This window comes from Bos indicus x Bos taurus, chromosome 28 (assembly GCF_003369695.1).
Source record: "Bos indicus x Bos taurus breed Angus x Brahman F1 hybrid chromosome 28, Bos_hybrid_MaternalHap_v2.0, whole genome shotgun sequence".
NCBI lineage: Eukaryota > Metazoa > Chordata > Mammalia > Artiodactyla > Bovidae > Bos > Bos indicus x Bos taurus.
Genome location: NC_040103.1, coordinates 39,281,814 through 39,305,138, shown reverse-complemented (window position 1 = coordinate 39,305,138; position 23,325 = coordinate 39,281,814). Strand labels below are relative to the sequence as shown.

At 40.3% G+C, this 23,325-nt stretch overlaps 1 protein-coding gene across 6 annotated transcripts in view; it reads right to left on the bottom strand.

Annotated features, from left to right (window-relative positions):
• The window catches only part of CCSER2 (coiled-coil serine rich protein 2), a 158,663-nt gene extending 136,160 nt beyond the window's left edge, over positions 1–22,503 (bottom strand). For 2 of the 6 annotated variants that reach the window (XR_003509221.1, XM_027530820.1), the window contains exon 1: positions 22,240–22,463. The gene's annotated coding sequence lies outside the window, so the exon portion shown is untranslated. Of the gene's footprint in view, positions 1–22,239 lie in introns of all 6 variants that reach the window. The other 4 variants (XR_003509222.1, XM_027530819.1, XM_027530821.1 and 1 more) reach the window with 4 other exon arrangements.
• Positions 22,504–23,325: the final 822 nt, after the last annotated feature.

The following is a 23,325-nucleotide window of genomic DNA, read 5'->3' as shown; positions in this document are numbered from 1 at the left end:
CAGCATTTGTTGTTTGTGGATTTTTTGATGACAGCCATTCTGACTGGTGTGAGGTGATATCTCATTGCGGTTTTGATTTGCATTTCTCTAATAATGAGCAGTGTTGAGCATCTTTTTGTGTGTTTGTTAGCCATCCGTGTGTCTTCTTTGGAGAAATGTCTGTTTAGGTCTTTTGCCCACTTTTTGATCAAGTTTTTTTTTCTGGTACTGAGTTGTATAAGCTGCTTGTGTATTTTGGAAATTAATCCTTTGTCAGTTCCCTCATTCTTTTTAAATGTCCTTAATGCTCATCTAATAAAACGTGATTCTTTTCACATATCAATTCAAAAGAATAATTTTAATCAATTTTATTTTCTAAATTTAACTACTAATATCCAATGGTGTTATTGTCTATTATTTTGGATTGTACAAACATAAAATAATGTTTTATAAGAAAACAGCTTTCCAAGTATTCAAATAAACATCCTGAAGTTTGGACATTACTATAATTCAATTCTAAAGACATGTCTCTGTAAAAACAAAGTATGGATTCATTTTTAAGTCTACTTTTAAATACGTTAGTTACAGTAAGATTTTTCTCAGAAAAATCCTTTCTAAACTTCAATTATAATTACCATTTAATTATTAGTTTTAACTGAAAGTAATATCAAAATAGTATCCTATTTCAGGAAAGTAGGGATCACAGTATTGATAGAAAAAAGTCAAATAATGTACTAGCAGTCTGCCTTGGTACCTTCAAGAAATAATTTAGACAGAAAAGAATAGGCACCAATCTCTCATTCAAATTATCTCAGGTCTCTAAGCTAATTTAATACATTACTGCAGAAAAATTAAAATGTGTTTAAATCTCAAGGAAATAAATGTTGGGCCTTAGTTTAACTTTAGCAAATTGGAAGTGGTCAAACAGGAGATGGTGAGAGTGAACATGGACATTTTAGGAATCAGTGAACTAAAATGGGCTGGAATAGGTGAATTTAACTCAGATGGCCATTATTTCTATTACTGTGGGCAGGAATCCCTTAGAAGAACTGGAGTAGCCATCATAGTCAACAAGACTCCGAAATGCAGTACTTGGATGCAATCTCAAAAATCACAGAATGATTTCTGTTTGTTCCCAAGGCAAACCATTCAACATCACAGTAATCCACATCTATGCCCTGACCAGTAATGCTAAAGAAGCTGAAGTTGAACACCTATGAAGACCTACAATTCCTTCTAGAATTAACACCCGAAAAAGATGTCCTTTTCATTATAGGGGACTGAAATGCCAAAGTATGTAGTCAAGAAACACCTGGAATAACAGGCAAATTTGGCCTTGGAGTACAAAATGAAGCACGGCAAAGGCTAACAGAGTTTTGCCAAGAGAATGCACTGGTCGTAGCAAACACCATCTTCCAACAACACAATAGAAGACTCTACACATGGACATCACAAGACGGTCAATACCGAAATCAGACTGACTATATTCCTTGCAGCCAAAGATGGAGAAGCTCTATACAGTCAGCAAATACAAGACCAGGAACTGACTGTGGCTCAGACCATCAACTCCTTATTGACAAATTCAGACTTAAATTGAAGAAAGTAGGGAAAACCACTAGACCATTCAGGTATGACCTAAATCAAATCCTTTACAATTATGCAGTGGAAGTGAGAAATAGATTCAAGGGATTAGATTTGATAGATAGAGTGCATGAAGAACTATGGACGGAGGTTCATGCCATTGTAGAGGAGGCAGGGATCAAGAGGACCCCCAAGAAAAAGAAATACAAAACAGCAAAATGGTTGTCTGAGGAGGTCTTACAAATAGCTGAGAAAAGAAGAGAAGCTAAAGAAAAAGGAGAAAAGGCAAGATTGAATCCATCCATTTGAATGAAGAATTCCAAAAGAATAGCAAAGAGAGATAAGAAAGGCTTCCTCAGTGATCACTGCAAAGAAATAGAGGAAAACAACAGAATGGGAAAGACTAGATACCTCTTCAAGAAAATCAGACATACCAAGGGAACACTTCATGCAAAGATGGGCACAATAAAGGATAGAAATGGTAGGGACCTAACAGAAGCAGAAGATATTAAGAAGAGGTGGCAAGAATACACAGAAGAACTAAGCAAAAAAGATCTTCAGGACCCAGATAACCACGATGGCATGATCACTCACCTAGAGCCAGACATCCTGGAATGTGAGTCAAGTGGGCCTTAGAAAGCATCACTACGAACAAAGCTAGTGGAGGTGATGGAATTCCAGTTGAACTATTTCAAATACTAAAAGACAATACTGTAAAAATGCACTCAATACGCCAGGAAAGTTGGAAAACTCAACAGTGGCCACAGGACTGGAAAAGGTCAGTTTTCATTCCAATCCCAAAGAAAGGCAATGCCAAAGAATACTCAAACTGCCGCACAATTGCACTCATCTCACACACTAGCAAAGTAATGCTCAAAATTCTCCAAGCCGGGCTTCAACAGTATGTGAACCGTGAACTTCCAGATGTTCAAGCTGGATTTAGAACAGGCAGAGAAACCAGAGATCAAATTGCCAACATATGCTGGACCATCGATAAAGCAAGAGAGTTCCAGAAAAACACCTACTTCTGCTTTATTGACTACGCCAAAGCCTTTGACTATGTAAATCATAACAAAGTGTAGAAAATTCTTCAAGAGATGGAAATACCAGACCATCTGACCTACCTCCTAAGAAATCTGTATGCTGGTCAAGAAGCAACAGTTAGAACTGGACATGGAACAGCAGACTGGTTCCAAATCGGGAAAGGAGTATGTCAAGGCTGCATACTGTCACCCTACTTATTTAACTTATATGCAGAGTACATCATGCAAAATGCCAGGCTGGATGAAGCACAAGCTGGAATCAAGACTGCCAGGAGAAATATCAATAACCTCAGATATGCAGATGACACCACCCTTATGGCAGAAAGCAAAGAACTAAAAAGCCTCTTAAAGAGGAGAGTGAAAAAGTTGGCTTAAAACTCAACATTCAGAAAACTAAGATCATGGCATCCAGTCCCATGACTTCATGGCAAATAGATGGGTAAACAATGGAAACAGTGAGAGACTATATTTTGAGGGGCTCCAAAAATCACTGCAGATGATGACTGCAGCCATGAAATTAAAAGATGCTTGCTCCTTGGAGGAAAAACTATGACCAAAATAATGAAAACTTTTCAAACCGTCAGAATTTACTCAACAAGTTAACGCATTCAGAAACAAGACAGACAGTCACTTGCCAGAGACAGTGCAGACTCTTACACTGAGCGGGCAGCAGACCTAGAAAGTCCCCCAGGTCTCCTTTTACTAGAGTATTCACATATTTATTAATGACTTGGTAAGCGCCTAGCAATACACTAAGTGCCAGGTATACAGAAGCTGACAGAATAGATATGACTGCTATGGTTTTTGCAATTAGTCTGGTATAGGAGACAGAAAAAAAGAAAAATAAATACAAGTAAACAAGTATGAATCATAAATCCTATGCAGGAAAACAGTGAAATGCTAGAAGAAAAGAGCATCCTGGACATCAAGGAAAGCATCTTAGAGGGATAATATTTAAGTTGTTATCTAAAAGGAGCTAGCAGTCTGATGCAATGAAAAGCCAATCAAGGCTATAAGCAAGAGAGTGACACAATTCAATTTTCATTTCTAAAAGATTATTCCGGCTGTTATGTGGAGAATGAATTGTAAGAGAGAAAAGATGAAAGCAGGGAAATCAGTTTAGAAGCTAGGCAGGAAGGATTCAGATGAGAAATATGGAGAGGCAGGGTGAAGTTGATGGACAGAAAGGAGTTCAAGGTGACTGGGGAGATAGGAGCCATAGCATTTGCTGATAGATTAAATGGAACAACTTATGGTTGTTCTAATGGTGCTGCCATTTTCTGAGATGGAAAGACTGGGGGACAGACAAGATGCAGAATAAAAGGGGAATCCAACTTGAGTCTCCATGATTTCCTTCAGACTTTTAATAGAAAACTGCTACCAAAAATCTCTCAAGATTGATTCTCTGCTCTTTAAAAGGCAGTCTGTGGAAGGGGGTTAAAGCTATAAAAGAGACCTAGTCAATTTTTTTTTAATTGGAATACAAATGGTAGATTAAATTACTGTATCAATGTAAAATTTAGTGAAGTAGTTTGTATTCACTATTCTTGCCCACTCCAGTATTCTTGCCTGAAAAAGCCCATGGACAGAGGACCCTGCTGGGTTACAGTCCACGGTGTCGCACAAAGTCTGACACGACTGAAGCAACTTAGCACGCACACGTCATGACATATGCAACTTACTCCCAAATGCTTGGCACATGTGGGCACGTGCAAGAACACAGACACATATACAGACATATGTATACATATGCGTATTTATGTACATACGTGAGAGAGCAAATGATAAGCAAAGGGCATAAAATATTAACAAAAGGTGAACCTGGATAAACACTACTCAGTCTCTGTATTACTCTCATTCTTGTAACTTTTCTGAATATGAAATAATTTCCAAATTTAAAAGAAAAAAAAGTTTTAAGCAGTCAGTCCTAAATTTCTCTTACCCATGCTAAATAATCAACCCATCTCATATGTATTTCCCCTCAACAAACCAACTTGTCTCTTCTACTACCCAGAGCAGTGTCCCCCCCAGGGAGACAAGAAGTATACACAACAGCTCTACAAAGAGATGGCATGACAAGAGGTGAAGGACCAGAACAGGTTTTTTGCAATTTGCAACCTCGCATGAAGTACAATATCTATACTTCTGCTCTCTGGAATGTCCTATGCCTTATGTTCTGATCTATATCAGGCTACTAGATGACAGCTCTGTGCTTCTGTATTTTCTCTTTTCATGTAACATAAACAATAAACCTCACTGTAGAATTAACATGTCCATGTGATCTCTACCCGGATCAAGTGTTCCTCCTAAACACTCCTATGCCTCTCTAAGTATAGCAAGTATCACACCATTTTATCTTTAAAATCATGTCTACATGTGTTCTACTTTCTCTACTAGACTGCAAGCTCCTTGAAAACAAGGACCACAACATATTTGAATAATTTTCATTCTTAAAAGATGTAGAAAAAACAGTAAAAGCTACTGAGTGAAGAAATGAAAGTTACTGAAGAAAATAAATGTTATGACTACAATTTTAGTATAAGGGTGTTTTGGGTTTGTTTGTTTTACCTTGGACATAGCAATATGTAGGAAAGAATCTTATTCTAATTCCACAGCAAAAGAAACATAACAACTAGGGGTTGCTGATAAAGAAATGAAAGTACTAATATCACTATGAACAATCCCAAAATCATGTTTACCTTAAAGACACAAACAATAGATAATTTTATAAACTACAACTGAAAAAAGTTAAAGGCTGAAGTCTGAGTATTAAAACCACAGAAGTCTGAAGTCTTAAAACCACACCTTAAAATCAAAGTACATTTATATTTAACCTATACTGGCAACTGGTCAATACAACGCATAGAACACTTCAGTAACAAGAAAATACATGTCATAAGATTCTAGATAGAACTTTGTTATCTGTTATGAAAGAATGTTTAAGTGAAATTATGTCAGGTAAGAATAGTCAACTTAGTAATAAACAAAAACTAATCATTTTACTGTGAAAGGTAGTTTTTCAAATGCTACAATTAAACTTGCCAGACACAACACAATTAAATGAAAATACACAAACATAAAGGGTATAAAGTATTTCAAGAAAAACACAACTAAAAAACAGAAATACATCTTTACCCAAATGACTATAAAGTAATACTTCAAAAGGTCTCACTATCAAATGTTAAAATAGCAAATGTCTGAAGGATACTTCTGGGCTTGTAAAATTAACAAAACTACCTTAGGTGAGTCTCTAGTAGGGCTTGATCCTCTTTTAGTAATTAGAAAATCTAAATAATAATACGGCACAACACCGTCAGTTAGTCATTCCAACTCCTCAGGGATTAGCTCTTTTTCTATCTCATACCTGGTACTGCTTAGGTCTATATACACTAAGTTGCTTCAGTTGTGTCTGACTCTGCAATCCTATGGACTGCAGCCTGGCAGACTTCTCTGTCCACGGGTTTCTCCAGGCAAGACTACTGGAGTGGGTTGTCATTTCCTCCTCCAAGCGATCTTCCTGACCCAGGAATCAAACTCATGTCTCTTATGTCTCCTGCACTGGCAGGCAGGTTCTTTACCACCTGGGAAGCCCCACTACACTTAGGTCTACTTGTGGTCTCTGCCATTCTTCTTCTCCACCTAGGACAGTTTCCTGACAGTAGGCACATTATCCCATCCCATTATCTCATCCCAGTGAGCTGCCCAGAGTCACTGCTCTGGACTCATCCAGACTTGCCCAAATACTTCTGCCCCACTGAGGAAAAGTAGGCAACCCAGCTCAGTCATTGGCTCCTTGGCAATGACAAGTACTGGCTTCTAACCACCCTCTCTGCACTCTCTTATGAGTAGGAGAATACAGTGCTTCCTACCTAGCTGGGTACTCCATGGTGGCTGTCTGCTCTCCTAGTTTCCTTTCAGTTCAGTTCAGTTTCAGTTCAGTCGCTCAGTCGTGTCCGACTCTTTGCGACCTCATGAATCGTTTCCTTTAGATCTCTCCAACTCATGGAATACAATGTCATGTCAATTTGTAATAATTCTCAACTCCATTCTGTCTTCTCCAACACTACCTCACTTCCTAATCTAGAATCTTACCATCTCTAGCTAGTATTCTAGCATAATTTTTCTTAATTCCTACCTTCAGTTTCTTCCCCTTCATTTCATCCCTATAGCTTTCCCAGAGTTGATATTTAAAATCACAAATCTGATCATTTCCCTCTTCAACTCAAACTCTTTCAGTGGCCCTCCAAAGAACAAATGCTTTAAAACACTACTAACAGCAGCAGGTGACATCAACGAGGACTTGTATCCCAGGTACCTGCAATACCTCATTTAAACCTCACAACTATCCTACAATGTAGATATTTTCATTATTCTCATGTTGTAAATTTAAGCAAAATGAAACTGGAGAAACCACACGACCTATCCATAGACACACAGACTGTAAGAAAATGCAACTGAACACAACACAGGGAGCTCGGCTTGGTGCTCTGAAACGACCTGGGGGTGCGGTGGAAGGAGGGGCTGGGAGGAGGCTCAGGAAGGAGGGGGAACGTGTACACCTCTGGCTGATTCACGCTGTTCGACAGCGGAATCCAACACAACACTGTAGAGCAATTATCCTCCAACTAAAAATAAAAATTAAAAGAAAATGCAGTTAAGACCAAAAAACCTTCAAAATCTGGCTTTCATTCCCTTGCAGCAGCTCTCTCTCATCACTGCACAACAAACCCTGTCTTCCACTTACACCAAACCACCCAAGGATCTGTGACCATACCATGATCTTTTGGGACTTCTTATCAGTCTTGGAGCCATACTACCCGCCTTGGCTCAAAATGCCCACCCATGTACCTTGGTCCACCTTATTCTCTCTGAAGACTTTTTACCTTTCTTTCTTACCTCCTCTAGGGTGCTCCCCAGGCAGAACAATGTAAGCCAAAATGATTCACACACCCCACCCTAAATGTCAAAATGCTACATTACAGATGCTCAAAGATTTTCCAACATAATTTCCAAGTGAGAATCTACTGCCAGCCTCACAAACCCTAAATTTATCCAAAATGTAAATAAAGATCAACAATGTAGCAACAGCAAAAGCTAATAAAAATACACTTAGTATTTCTGCAAAATATTCACCAACATGTAAAATTCAATTATTTTGAAATATGTGCTAAATCATCCAGAATATAAAGGATTCAAATCTTAAAATACTTTCTTCTGCAAATGTAGAATTCTTTAAATGTTACAAGCAAGACAAATTCCACAAAATTTTACAAAATCTGTTAGCAAATCAAGAAAAAGTTCAGGAAACTAAAGAGCTCTTCTATGGCTATATCTGGGTTCAGAAAATGATGATTCAATACTAAACAACTTGTGCTGGTGAATCATATTAAAGGATGTAGAGGTACAGTGATTATGTTATCCTATCTGCAGCATCAGCATATTAGGCCAGCATCTTCCAGGAACATGCAACAATGATATCAGGAGTCTCTTCTGGGTATTAACTGACAGTTAAACAGCATCTCTTCAAAGTACTATTCAAATATATTAGCTTACAGTTCTCCACACTAAAGCTCCTATTTTCATTTATTCACAGCCTCAAGATCTTCCTAAACTCAGTTGTTCTTTAACTGGCATTTGGACACAGAACAGCAAGTATTACTTTCAAACCTTTAATCTCTTTTCCTACCTCATTAAGAAAATGTCCTTTAAGGTTGTATCTGGCACTTATCCATGTATCTTTTCTTGCTTTTTCCCATTATCCTTACAGATTATGTTATTAACCCTTAAGCAAATTTCTTGTAAAAAGCATATACCAATGTCACCTAACAGAGATATTTAGGAAATAGACCTTTAATGGATACACAACGTTTAGTCCTTGGTTCAAGTGCTATTCTAGGATGGCAGATTCAAAATTATTTTGCCTTTGACGTTCCTGCTGGATACAACCAACATGCATTTCCTGTAGAATATCCAGGACACAAAGAGAAGAATCACTTTCAAAAGGGCTTTTTACAATGGTCTACTCAGAATATTAGAGCCTGGCCCAAGGAAACAGTAAGGAGAATGGGGAAGGAAAAGCTCCATCAGCAGAACTTGACCGCCAAAGGAAAATGAACAGAAGTCAAGATGATTCTCAGGTTTACAACTTGGGTAACTGAGTGACTGGCAACATCACTAGCCAAGTCAGGAAATGAAGTAAATACGTGAGTCCAGAGAAGACCATGTACAAATATTTGATGTTTTAAGTTTCAGATTTTCTGTTAAACAATCAGGTGGACATTCTAAACAGCAAACTTAAGGACTGGGGTGCTCAAGAGAGAAACTAGGGTGAATAAATGAACACGTATGAGGTAATAAAAAATAACGTGTGTTCAAGAAAGCATAACAATGAAGAAAAAAAGAGGTCAGGCTGAAACCTTAGAAAATATGAACATTAAGGGACAGCAGTTAGTAATGACAGTTGAGAAAGAAGAGGTAATAAAGAGAAACAGGAGAGAGTGATATCACGGAAGCCAAGAAAAAGAGGGTGTCAGGAATATGGGCATGATCATCTAAACAGTTCACACAGGATTTAACAATTAGTAATTATGTCCAAGGATAGATACAATCTCAATGAGTAGAAGGAGCAAGAGAAAAAAAAACAAACAAACATTGCTGGGAGGAGGAAACAAAAAAGGAAGAGTGCAAAGTGTATTGGGAACAGAATGTGGGAGAGTTTTGCTGGAATGAAAGGTTCATGTAGCAGAAGACAAGAAAGGAAGTCTGGGCCAAAGACTTGCATTCCAGATTTTATTCTATTTTAGATTTTATTCTGTGAGAAAAAAGAAAGACAAGTAGCTTTCTTCTTTCCTTTTTGAAACAACTAGCCTGGTGACAAATTTCATGATGAACTGGAATGACAAGAGAGTTACAAGCTATTAAGCAGTCTTAAAATTCTTGCCTGGAGAATCCAAGGGACGAGGGAGCCTGGTGGGCTGCCGTCTATGGGGTCGCACAGAGTCAGACACGACTGAAGCGACTTAGCAGCAAAATTATCTAAACGTTAATAACAAGGGCCTGAAAGATGCTGGCAGTAGACAAAATAAGAATTAAACAGATACATGAAAGAGAGATATTCTCTAATCCCAGGGTGCCCTAGATATTCCACTATTACTAAATTATACCCATCACATTGCATCGTAATCATTTGTGGACTGGGACCCGCTCTTATTAGACCTCTCACCATTAGAACAAAACAGGAACACAGGAAGTGGCCAAAAACATTTTGTTGAATTACAAAAGAACTCAGTAATGACAAGATATAGAAGGAAGACTCAAAGTTACCACAGAGAAACCTAAGTGACTACAAGATGGTAATATAGAAAACACTAATGGAGAAGTCAAGATAAAGTTTAGGGAAGATATGGTTTAGTTTAAGATATGGTTAGGATGAGAGATGTCTAAGGACAATATCCAAACAGAAACATCAAAGAGAAAAAAAATGAAACCATAGGAGCTAAGCGTGCCAACTCTCCATGCAGCTGAAAATCAAGTACAACTTACAGTCAGCCTTGCCTATAGGTGGTCCCTCTGCATTTGCAGATGTCAGCAACCAAGATGGTACAGTACTACAGTATCTACTTTTGAAAAAATTCCACACGTAAGTGGACATGCAGTTCAAACCTGTATTGCTCAAATCAGCTACTTTCAGATATTCAGACAAAAAGAGAAATTTGAGCTATATAATGAATTATCAACAAATATTATTATTTGCTCATAAGAACAAATATTTAACAAAATGTCAATTTCCTAAGACACTATGAGGGTGAGTCTTTGGCTTTAAGAATGCTGTCTGAATTGTTTATTTGCACATCCTGTAAAAATTAAACTGATGTCCAATCCCAAAGAAAGGTAATGCCAAAGAACACTCAAACTACCACACAATTGCACTCATCTCACATGCTAGTAAAGTAATGCTCAAAATTCTCCAAGCCAGGCTTCAGCAATACGAGAACCGTGAACTTCCAGTTGTTCAAGCTGGTTTTAGAAAAGGCAGAGGAACCAGAGACCAAATTGCCAACATCCGGTGGATCATCGAAAAAGCAAGAGAGTTCCAGAAAAACATCTACTTCTGCTTTATTGACTATGCCAAAGCCTTTGACTGTGTGGATCACAATAAACTGTGGAAAATTCTGAAAAAGATGGGAATACCAGACCACCTGACCTGCCTCTTGAGAAACCTGTATGCAGGTCAGGAAGCAACAGCTAGAACTGGCCATGGAACAACAGACTGGTTCCAAATAGGAAAAGGAGTACGTCAAGGCTGTATATTGTCACCCTGCTTATTTAACTTATATGCAGAGGACATCATGAGAAATGCTGGGCTGGAAGATGCACAAGCTGGAATCAAGATTGCCGGGAGAAATATCAATAACCTCATATATGCAGATGACACCACCCTTATGGCAGAAAGTGAAGAGGAACTCAAAAGCCTCTTGATGAAAAAAAGTTGGCTTAAAGCTCAACATTCAGAAAACAAAGATCATGGCATCTGGTCCCATCACTTCATGGCAAATAGATGGGGAAACAGTGGAAACAGTGTCAGACTTTATTTTTGGGGGCTCCAAAATCACTACAGATGGTGACTGCAGCCATGAAATTAAAAGATGCTTACTCCTTGGAAGAAAACTTATGACCGACCTAGATAGCATATTGAAAAGCAGAGACATTACTTTGCCAACAAAGGTCCATCTAGTCAAGGCTATGGTTTTTCCAGTGGTCATATATGGATGTGAGAGTTGGACTGTGAAGAAAGCTGAGCACCAAAGAATTGATGCTTTTGAACTGTGGTGTTGGAGAAGACTCTTGAGAGTCCCTTGGACTGCAAGGAGATCCAACCAGTCCATTCTGAAGGAGATCAGCCCTGGGATTTCTTTGGAAGGAATGATGCTAGAGCTGAAACTCCAGTACTTTGGCCACCTCATGCCAAGAGTTGACTCATTGGAAAAGACTCTGATGCTGGGAGGGATTGGGGGCAGGAGGAAAAGGGGACGACAGAGGATGAGATGGCTGGATGGCATCACTGACTCAATGGATGTGAGTCTGAGTGAACTCCGGGAGTTGGTGATGGACAGGGAGTGCTGCGATTCATGGGGTCACAGAAAGTCGGACACGACTGAACTGAACTGAATAATTAATTGCTTTATTCAATCATTCATTCAACAAAAATTTATTGAGGGACTATCAGTTTGCAATGGAACAAAGGAGACCAGACAAAAAGCAAACAAAGTAACATACAGCAAATACTACAACAAATAACTGCAAAATGTAAAGGGACACAGGTAACAGGACAGAGAAGATAATGGAGGATGGGGAGAGGAGACCTGATAAAAATGGACCCAGAAGCCACCCTGGAAAAGGAGATGTCTATGCTGAGCTTTTCAAAAGACGAAGTCACTTAACAAGATAGAGCTAAGAAGTTGAATAGTATTCTGTAAAAATAAGAAATAGTATGTGCAAAAGCACGGGGATGTCAAAGAGTTTCTCATCTTCATGGAACCATGACAGAGGTGAGGGCCACAGCTCATGAAGGACTTTCTGTACACTGATAAGGAATCTGACCCTTCCCCTGTCGTCCAGTGGTAAGAAACCTCAAATGTGCCCTAGTATTCCCTAAGGAGCACTCTACATCCCTAAAGCAGAGCACAACTGCAGGTAGGAGGAGGGAAAGAAGACAGACACGGGGCAGGAACACAGAAGGTTCTTAAGCAATAACAAAGCTTGTTTCAGAAATCCAAGTCAGCAGCATGCATCAGTGGCTAAGGAAAGAAAAGCTGGAAGAAAACTAAAGAAGTCGAAGAAACGGCTGCAATAATGCTCCGGCACTAAATATTGACAACTACGTACTCAACCATAAGTAAACCACAGAAAGAGGCACATAAAGTGCTGTAACTGTAATATGGGCTTTCAATGTGAGTTTCCGAACTCATCTCAGATAACTCAATAATCAGAAACAGTTACAGTACAAGTGCAACCAGAGACGTTAGAAAAAAAGGAGAAAGAGTGGCCGCTGATTTTTTCCCTTAAAAGTATTTTGCTTATACTTTAAAAGGTTTTTATTACTTTAAAAAAATTTAAGGTACTTCATAATAAAACTACAAGAGCAGACAGAGAAAACCAAATCAAAATTCAGAACCTACCACACGGCTAAGGGCTTCCTTGGTGGCTCAGACGATAAAGAATCTACCTGCAATGCAGGAGACTTTGGTTCGATTCCTGGATTGGGAAGATCCCCCTGGAGAAGGGAATGGCAACCCAATCCAGTATTCTTGCCTGGAAAATTCCACAGACAGAGAAGCCTGCTGAGTTACACTCCATGGAGTTGCAAAGAGTCAGACATGACTGAGCAACTAACACACAAACCACATGGCTAGCAGTGCGCAAAACCACTGAGAATGATAATTAGTAAAAATTACTAATTAGTAAAAATTACCAAAGAAAAACTGGTCAAAATAACAACAACCAAAAAAAAAAAACTTGACAGATTCCTAATAACTCATTAAAAATTTTGCTACCCACATATAAAAATTACAGTTTTTTGAACTGAAGAAAACTCACCAAACTGGAGGGAAGAGATGCTCTTTTATCTCTCTCTCCAGGAGCCACTGTCTTCATTTGGGAAAAAATAGGTCAATACATAAAGACACATATATGATAATGACAGACCTCAGGGTCACAGATTAGGATAAAATTGATGTGTGTGTGTGCGTGTGTGCGCGCGCGCCTCCTCAATCTTTAGTCGTGTCTGACTCTTTGTGATCCACTCTCCTTTTTTAACTCTAGTACTAACTCTCGCTCTCCAGGTCCCTCTCTCTCCAACAGCATTATAGGACCCCAAGGCAAAGTCTCTTGACTTCTCCAGTGGAGAAGTCTCTCACTCCCTAGATTATCTCAATCAGTTTTAATAGTGTTAAATACTACCTCTATGCCAATGACAGGAAACTTATATCCCCAGCCATTTGTCTGACCTGAACTGCAGACTCATGTATACCTAGCTGTCTAGACAGTGTCTCTACTTGGAGTGCTAACAAATCCAAAACTGAACTCATTATTACCCCTAAAACCTGCTTCTCCTGAAGTTTTCCCCCATGCCAGTAAACGGCAATGCCATTCTTTCAGGTTTTCAGGTCAAAACCTACAACCCACATCCAATCCACCACCAAATTCTGGTGGCTCTACCTTCAAAATGTACTGTATACAGAACATGCGCACTTCTCCCAGCCCTGCCTAAAATCACCATCATCTCCCATCGGGGGTTATTGCAGAAGCCTGCTGAATTATCTGATTATGCCTCACCTTTGACATTCTCTACACAGCAGTTGAAGAGGTCTATTTAAAACAAGTCAAAATCAACCAATAGCTTCCCATTTCAAGGGTAAAAACTGAAAAGATCTACTGGCCTAAAACGTCATATATGATCTATTTTGCACACCCACTGCCATCCCTGCAGCCCCTCCCACACCTCTCTGACCTCATCTTCCACCTTCATGTCATTTCCCTCAGCGCCTCCAATGATCTACTTGTGGTGGTTGTTCAGTCGCTAAGTCATGTCTGACTCTTTGCGACCCCATGAACTGCAGCACACCAGGCATCCCTGTCCCTCACCAAAGTACAAAAAAAAAGGATCTACTTACAACTCTTCAAATAGTACAAGCATGCTTCAGACAAAAGACTGCGCTCTTATTTCATCTTCCTCAAATTCCCTCCCCTAATATCAGCACAAATTAATCACAACCTCACTTCTTCCACATCTCCATTCACCACTCATCACTGCAGCCTCCTCTAGCTGCCTTATATAAATCAGAAGCATCCCCCCTGCATGTTTTTCCCACCTTATTTTGCTTTGCTTTTTTCCACAGCAATACAGTAGCTGATGGGCTTCCCTGGTGGCTCAGTGGTAAAGAATCCACCTGCCAATGCAGGAGACTCAGGTTCAACCCCTAGGTCAGGAAGATCCCCTGGAGAAGGAAAAGGCAATCCACTCCAGTATTCTTGTCTAGAAAATCCCATGCACAGAGGAGCTTGATAGGCTACAGTTCATGGGGTCACAAAAAAGAGTCAAACATGACTGAGCAACTAAACAATAACAACAAAAATAATTAACATATTACATATATACTTGTTTACTTCCCGTATCTTGTTACTTGAATATAAGTTCCTACAAGATCAGAAAATATGTTTTCTTCACTGCATCATTACTAGCAAGTGCCCAGCAGTATTTGTTGAATGGCTAGATGGCACAGACGAAGAAAATCCAGATCCAGGAACTGGTCTCAAAGTCTGGGCTGAAGAAACTTACCATGAAGAAATCCTCAAGTCATTTTAAAAAAAAGTCAACGGCAGAACTGGCCATAAAAACGACCAAATCTACATCTCTGCTGCTGCTGCTACTGCTAAGTTGCTTCAGTCGTGTCTGACTCTGTGCAACCCCATAGACGGCAGTCCACCAGACTCCCCCGTCCCTGCGATTCTCCAAGCAAGAACACTGGAGTGAGTTGCCATTTCCTTCTCCAATGCATGAAAGTGAAAAGTGAAAGTGAAGTCACTCAGTTGTGCCTGACTCTTAGTGACCCCATGGACTGCAGACTACCAGGCTCCTCCGTCCATGGAATTTTCCAGGCAAGAGTACTGGAGTGGGGTGCCATTGCCTTCTCCGGCTCTAGCTGATGCCAATTACAAATAAGGGCTGACAAGTCCAGACTATCTTAAAATAAAATAAGCTTGAGATAAAATTTTTAAATAAACGAGGAAGAAATGGCCATCCCTGCCTCCCTGTAAAGAAACACCACCTGGATATGTTTCCTGTAGGCTAGCCTACCAATTCAGATCAAAATATCACCAGATCCATTCTGTACACTTTAACAGCTCTTATGAATAGTCCCAGCTTTTCTGAGCTATGGTCTTCTGAGAAAATTGTAACTCCCAACCCTAACACTGCCTGCCAAGACATAATGGTCAGAGAAAGCTCTCAAATTTCCCCAAAGCACTCAGGCTGCAATCAAATCTCATTAATATAATGACAACAACAATTCAAAGTAGCTTCTGGTGACTGCCTATCTTCATTGTCTCTAGGGTATCCACTAGGGGCTCCATCATCAAAAGATTGTGGTATCTTGATATGGGAGGATGGGGTGGGGGGCTGGGGTGGTGTTGGGGGTGGGGGGAGGGGGGAGGGAGGCAGAAGGGAGTCAAAGAAACAGGACTTGCATTTATTTTTTTCCATTCTAAAGAGAAGTAGATTGTCAGGGAATCAAAACATCTGTTAAGATATAAGATGTCATCTAGGCTCTTCAACATGACATCAAAACAGAGACCACAGAAGAACAAAACCCTAAGAAATCCTGCATTCCTCAATTAAAGAGCTGTCTTGCATCCCCCATTACCACACACAGAATTGAAGAGATGGGGCAGATCATGCCAAAATGGACAGCTGGGAGCAGTAATAGGGAGGGAAAAGAGTAACAACTGGAAAGGCGGGAGAGAGGAATAATTAGCCATATTTTTTCTCTTTTCCACTTCCTATTCTACTTACCAAGTACAGAAACTGGGCATAAGGGTAAGAGAAAGGACAACGCAGACAGTGAAGGAAAGGATGCTCTGAAGCAAATGGCAGCAGACGATATCATGCACAAATTCCTTTTCTAAGTGACTCCTCGAAAAACAGACAAATGAAGTAAGTTAGGAACTGATCACAGAAATTTAAAACAAGTTCCCACACCTTAGATAATGACAGAACTATACAAAGAGAACACAGATTCTTAATTATTTGGAATGATGGTCAACAATCCTCAAAAACAATCTAAATATTTTCAAATTAACTTTCTGACTGACATGGAAAATGTGAAAATGTTTCATGGATGCAGGCTTTAAGAATCCTCTGGCTTCCAAATGACTCCAAATCTCAACCAACCAGAGGTAGTAACCAAGTCAGAGAGGTAATTCTGGAAGCATTCAAGGCAACCAACTCAGGAGAAAAGAACTGAAAACTCAAGCGACTACACCTATCATGCTCTTGCTTGGTCAATTCACTTAAAAAGAAAGGATCATTCTGATTGGTTGCTCTCCATAGGCTGAGTCAGGCCCCAGCATCAGCACCTGCAGCAAGCAGATGGCAAAAGCTATAAAGAGGACACAGCATAGTGTGAAAAAGGTCCTGAGGAGGGGAAAAGGTCAGAAACGAAGGAAAGACTATTTAATTCCACAGAGCCACTGCCCACCAGCAAATCACACAAACCAAAGCCATTTGCAGCCGGCGGTGGCATTCTGTATTCTCTTCAGTGCTAACACTCCCCTCTCCTTAGCACACCCAATCCTGCACTGATGGCTTTTCCCCTTCTCCCTGACAGCTGCCACTCTCTAGAGCTTCTCTTCCTCCAGCCACTTTTTGACTTTGGTGATTTCATGTTTCCTACCCCCAGTTCGGTTTCTTGCCATCTGCCTGTATTAGTTCATGCTTTCTACTCAGTTCCTGGCCTTGGCAAGCACATAACCCAATAGGGGAGGTAAATGTGTCACGAAGTTTTAGGTACAATAAATCACAGTCAGTGCTATGAGCAAAACAGAACAAAGTGCTGTGAGCACATAGTCATTTGTCATTATCCAACTTGATAATGTCCATATCAACACTCCAGCTTCCCACTCTCTTATCAGTTACTAGGCTCCATATATTTCCATAATATCCCCTGATCTCTACTTGCAGTTTAGGCTTCATTTCTCCTTAGACCTATTTCAACTACTTCCTATCAGAAACACAATTCAATATATATCCACAATATGTCAATATACATATGTCAATACGTATCCAATGACACAGCAGCCATCTCCCTAAAAGATACAACATCCTATATCATTCTCTTGCTTTGAAACATCTAATATGCTTCCAGGACCTGAAGATAAAGTTCAAATCCTGAGCAGGGAAAATAATATATTTTTCCAATAGAGAACTTCAAAAGCAGGCAGACTGAGTTGTAGTTCGAATGCTTACTAGCTGTGTTACCTTTGGCAGGTCACCTTACCTCTCCTTCTCATTTCCAAAATGAGAATATGAAAAGAATCCACATCTTAGGATCGTTATGAAGATTAAGTAAGAAGTTCTATTCGAAGTGCCAGCAATCAATGTTAACTATTATGCCAAGATTGTCTCATCTATCTAGACTATCTTACTCCCAAAGGAAGAAGATAACCAAATTTTATTCTCATATATTTTAGAATGATTAACAATAAAAGTTAAATCAGAATTGATCTTCTAGTTAATCCTGAACCAACAAATATTTCAATTAACCAAAATATTGCTTTCATGAAATTTTTGGTCTAAATTTTTTTTTAATCCATTTATTAAAAAAAAAATAACTATATTAGCTTCATTTTGTTTCCTATCCAAGTTCAAGAACAAAAAAGACAGTAGTTTAGCAACGGAAATTCAGATATTCATAAGAATGTGATTCTCTTTAGTATAAAAGCCACATAACTTAAATGCAATTACAACTGCATATATATATATATACACACACACATATATACACACATATATAAAACAAACTCTACAAGCTTAAGAAAATAAAAATATGGTGGAAGGACATTTTTCTCAGACCTCATAATCAAAAGATGAAATCTCACACAAAAAATTTTAAGTCAATGATTTTAATAATTTTAAAATTGAAAGTCTACAGCAATAAAAATAACAAAAATAAAACATCACAAACGTATTTCAAGAGAATAATATATTTATGAGGCTAAGTGCTAATGAAAATTAGTAAGAAGATTCCAGTAAATTTATAGGCAAAAGACAATCCTACAAAGAAGAAAATACAATGAGAAAAATACTGCACTTCCTTTTCTGTTGTGAACAGTGACCTTAGACACCAGATACTCTTATACTCATTTGGGGAAAAAAAGTTAAAAACAAAAGCCTGTAAAAGTAAAAAATAAAACTGGTCAACAAAGCTGCTGGAAGCAGTGTAAATAAACACTACCATCAGAAATAAACCTGGCAATATTTTTCAAAGATGACAAAAACCTTCACACCCTTTGACCTTATAAGCCTCTCTCTGGAACTTTAGCCTAAAGGTAAGAAACAAAACAAAGGACCTCGACAAGTTAACTAACTGCATCCTGTGAAAAATGGGAAGCAGCTTCGATATCCAATTATTATAAATAAATTCACTGTAACACTGTATAATAATTTAAATGCATAAAAACCATAACAAAAAGAAAACATTAAATATGAAAGCAAATATTGAACACTATATCTATGCTTTGATTACAGTACAATATTACAAATAAATGAGAAAAAACTTTTAAGTTTATTTTAATTTTTTTTCATTTCTTTGACCATTAAGTAGCCTGCTGATATTGATCAGGCCTATTATACTAAGTATACATTCCAAAACTACGTTTTCAAAGGCATAAAACCAATTTTTCTTTCCCAAAAAACCTATCATGTAGGTGTAATCAGATAGCTCGTCTCACATACAGCTAGCCATACATGTAATTTTAACCATGCTATCAGCCAGCTGTTGGAGAAGGCAATGGCACCCCACTCCAGTACTCTTGCCCGGAAAATCCCATGGATGGAGGAGCCTGGTAGGCTTCAGTCCATGGGGTCGCTAAGAGTCAGACACGACTGAGTGACTTCACTTTCACTTTCCACTTTCATGCACTGGAGAAGGAAATGGCAACCCACTCCAGTGTTCTTGCCTGGAGAATCCCATGAACGGAGAAGCCTGGTAGGCTGCAGTCCATGGGGTCGCACAGAGTCGGACACAACTGAATCAACTTAGCAGTAGCAGCGGCCAGCTACAACCTTATTTTATTAAATCTTATTTTACCATCAAAATGTAACTTTATGTGGGGTCTCCATATGGTGAGCAGAAGCCACTTATTATAGGACACTCTGTCGAGCAATGAGATCCAAATCTCTCTAGACAAATGGAATAGTGAGATTAGGTTTCTCCTATATTCCCAAATGAATCATCATGTTTCTTAGCCTCAAGGGTTCTAAGACCCTAAGAGTGGCAGGCAGCTAAGCAGTCAAGGAGGCTGAAGCTGATTTGCTCTCCCTCTGAAAATTGGTAACTTCCTCATTTTCCCCTGGAGCACCATGGAATAATGAAAAATACACAAGCATGACGTCAGGAGATACGGGATACAAGTAACTCTAAGTGACCTCAAGTAAGGTTCTTGCCCTTTGGGGCTTTAGTTGCTTAATGAGTGAAAATTTTAAAGTTGAACCAAATAATCTATTAATTCTTTCAAGTTCGATATTCCACTAATAGACTCCCTTAACTAAATACGTCCAAACCTCTCAAAATCTCCTACTCTGATTGTTAAAAAGAGTTAGAAATAAGAAACTGGGGGCAAGGACACAGATGGTCAAAAGACCTGGATTGTATCCCAGTTCTGTCCCTTTCTACCTGCATGACCTTGGACAAATTTGTCTTAAAGGCCTAAATTTAAAAAGCAGAAATCCTTACTGGTCATACTCTTTGTCATTCTTGTGTCATAAAACATATTGGCTTTTTTTTTTATAAAGGGTTTCATAATAGGGTTTCATAAATAGGGTTTCATTCCTAACTAGCTACAGTAAGTTTGACTTTATTCTTAGAAATTTTAAAGTACCTTGTGCAGTCATCTCTTCTAAGTTTTCTAACATGGCAAGAGGTAGCTAACGTGCTTTGCCTAGAAACTATATTCAAGATTAGGAGCATTCCTCAAAAATTCATTCAATGAACAGTTTGTGAGCACCTGTGCCATACAACAGCATGTGTTAGGAGTTGCAAATGTCTCTTCCCTTAAGCCCAAAAGTCTAGTGGACACAGACGTATTAAGTAATCATTAACTACCAACTGACAAGTACTAACTGCAGAATGTACAATGTACTAATGCACCAGTGGAGACAAATGGGATAAGATGTCTGGACAAGATTCAGAGGTGATAATTTGGTCGGGCCTTGAAGGGCAAGTTGTTTACTAGAGAAGAATTATCAATGGAGGCAACAGGTAAACTCTCAATAGAGGTAAAAGCACAAAGGAAGAGGACATCTTCAGAAAACTCTAAGTACTCTGTGTACAGACAGGGCAGGCAAAATGGTAGAAGATGAAATCAGAAATACAGACAAGTACCAGAAACTGTGAAGGACTCTGATTTTTATCGAATACAAATTATGAAGAGTCACTGATGGATTTTTAAACATGAAATTTAAACGTCATCCCTTCTTTCCCATTCAAAGTTGAGTCAAACAGAAAATGTAGGTCTGAGTGAGGAAAGGCAGAATAAACTGTCTTATGTTTTTGTTAAATGGAGAGCTCCTGCTGTTCAGGATGGCTTCCAGCAGTTTGTTACTATGGCATATTAATACAACGCTGAAGTAAAAGAGTATGAATTACAGCTAACAGGTTCAAGGAAGTGTGTGTTGTGTGTGTTACCTAAAGATTATTTGACGTCATGTTGATGAACCACCAAAGAAAATAAGCAAGAAACTACTAAAGATACGAAGTAGTAAATAAACAGGTAAACAATAATAATGTCTGACTTCAGGCAAAACAGGGAGGAATGCTTAAATTCTTGTAATATATAAATCAATTACAGATAAACCATGTTTTTTGTGACTATCTTCTTCAGAAAGCAAGTATCTTAAATTCCTTTAGGTTAAAGAAGTGCAACAACCAAACTCTCTTTAAACTAGTCTAAAAGGTTACACTTAAGAAATTTTTTTTAATGGCAAAATTAATAGGTTCGATTAATATTTCAATGCTGAGGGGGTGAAACGGAATGTCTTTCAAAATATTATTTTGAAAAGGCTACCTTCCAGTTATTTTACCAGTGAGAGTGAAACATACACACTTCAGTCTGGGACTGCAGAGAGTCCCTGCATCGGTAATTTCCACGCTGCTCAGGCCTAGTCTAGGAACAGCAAGCCTAATTGGCTGGGTAGCCTACAAAGATGAATTTGCAATTATTGAAATTCAAACTCAAGCTTGGCCATCAAACGCTCCCCCAAAGGATTCATTCTCCTTTTGCCTGACAAAAAAAAGTAAGGTGCATTAAAAATATATATGTAGAGAAACAGCAGATGCATAAAAAGAAAAGAAGAATCTGAACCTATGCAACGGTGTGGGCCACCAAAGTTTTTCCTCAAGATGTGTTTTTAGGGTGTGTCTTTGTTTGGGCCCAGTAATTTTAAAAAGGAAAAAAAAAAAAAACCCCACAGTCATTCGGGGCACCCCGGTACTTTCCCCTATCAACCCTCACAAGCATCCTGACTCTGAAATCACTGGGTATCTCAGCTTGCCTCTGATTTCTCCTGAGAGAAGGGCCGCAGCCCCAGGGGCCCAAGGCCCCCGATGCGCCTGTCACAGCCCCAGGGGCGAGGGGCGTCTGGCCTCCCCGCTCCACAGCTGCCCGGCCTCGGGCGGCTCGCGGGGGTTCCAGAGGGTCCTCCGGAAGGCAGGAGGCCGGAAGACGCCACAGCCCTATCCCAAGAGCCCAGGTCTGGGCCCAGGACCGCGAACCCTGCTCAGCGCTGCCGTGGGGGCTCGCCACCCCTCGTCTCCCGCCCCCGACTTCGCTCCCCGGCTCTCGCCCCGACCCCGGCTCTCACCGTGCGGAGGTCGCGCTGCCTCCTCAGCCGCGGCCCGGCTATGGGTCGCACAGCGACCTACAGGCCCAAGGACGGTAGGTGAAGCGAGGGGCCGCCCATCACATCCAAGCCGGTCCCGCCGCCTGCCCCGCAGCAGCCACCATTGCGTCCACGGCCTGAGGGAGCGCAGGACTCCAAAGCCACCGCGCCCCCTCCCTCGGCCGGCGCCTGCCTGGACTCCGCCCTCCGGAGCCCGCACACCGCGCGCGCGCAGCCCCGCCCCCCAGTACCCTTATGCGCAGGCGCGAACCGTCTGGGGCTAGGCCCCGCCTCTGGGCCCGCCCCTGCCGTCTGACTCCAGCCTCGGCCCACCTCTGGCACCGCCCCCGCCCACATGCCAGCCTTTCCAGGCTACGCCCCCACTCGGGACCCGCCCCCTTCCACTGACCTTGCCTCTCTGCCCCCTGACTCAGGCCTTTGCTGGATGCAAACCTGTGATGCCTCTAACAGGCTGACCCACCTATAGCCGGCCTCCTGAATCAACATTTGTCGCCTGACCGTGGTCAAACCTGGCAATTCAACCTCCTGACCCTGAGAAGTTAAGAGTAGTCTGAGCTTTGGGTCTGACATGGGCTCCTCTCCCACCTTTCGATAGAGAAGACATCTCTAACAGTTTGTATTTCTAAGTCCATCTGTGTTCTCTGCCCTCCCGTGCTTGCTCTGGTAGTGTCAGAACCACACACTCTGGCAGATCTTGCTGAGATTGAGGGGAAGGAAGAGGCACACCGGAGTGCTGAGAATGGAAACAAATTCACGACACTATCAGTCTGGGTTTCCTTTGCCTGGGACCAGGTCCTCCTTCCCTTTGGGACTTAATCACCCATAGGCCTTCTCTTCTTTCTTACTTGATGGCTGGGCCTCTTAGTGTTCTTGCACCCGGAGGCCTCTGCCCTGGATATTACTGGATGTAAAAGCCCTGAAGCTGCCCTTGTGTAGCAATAACTAGCTTTACCTGAAATTCTTGGGGGCCAGCCTTAGCAACATCTCCACTGCAGTAAATAATATTTAAGGAGAATTTCTTGAAAAATACTTATTTTTTCCATCCTC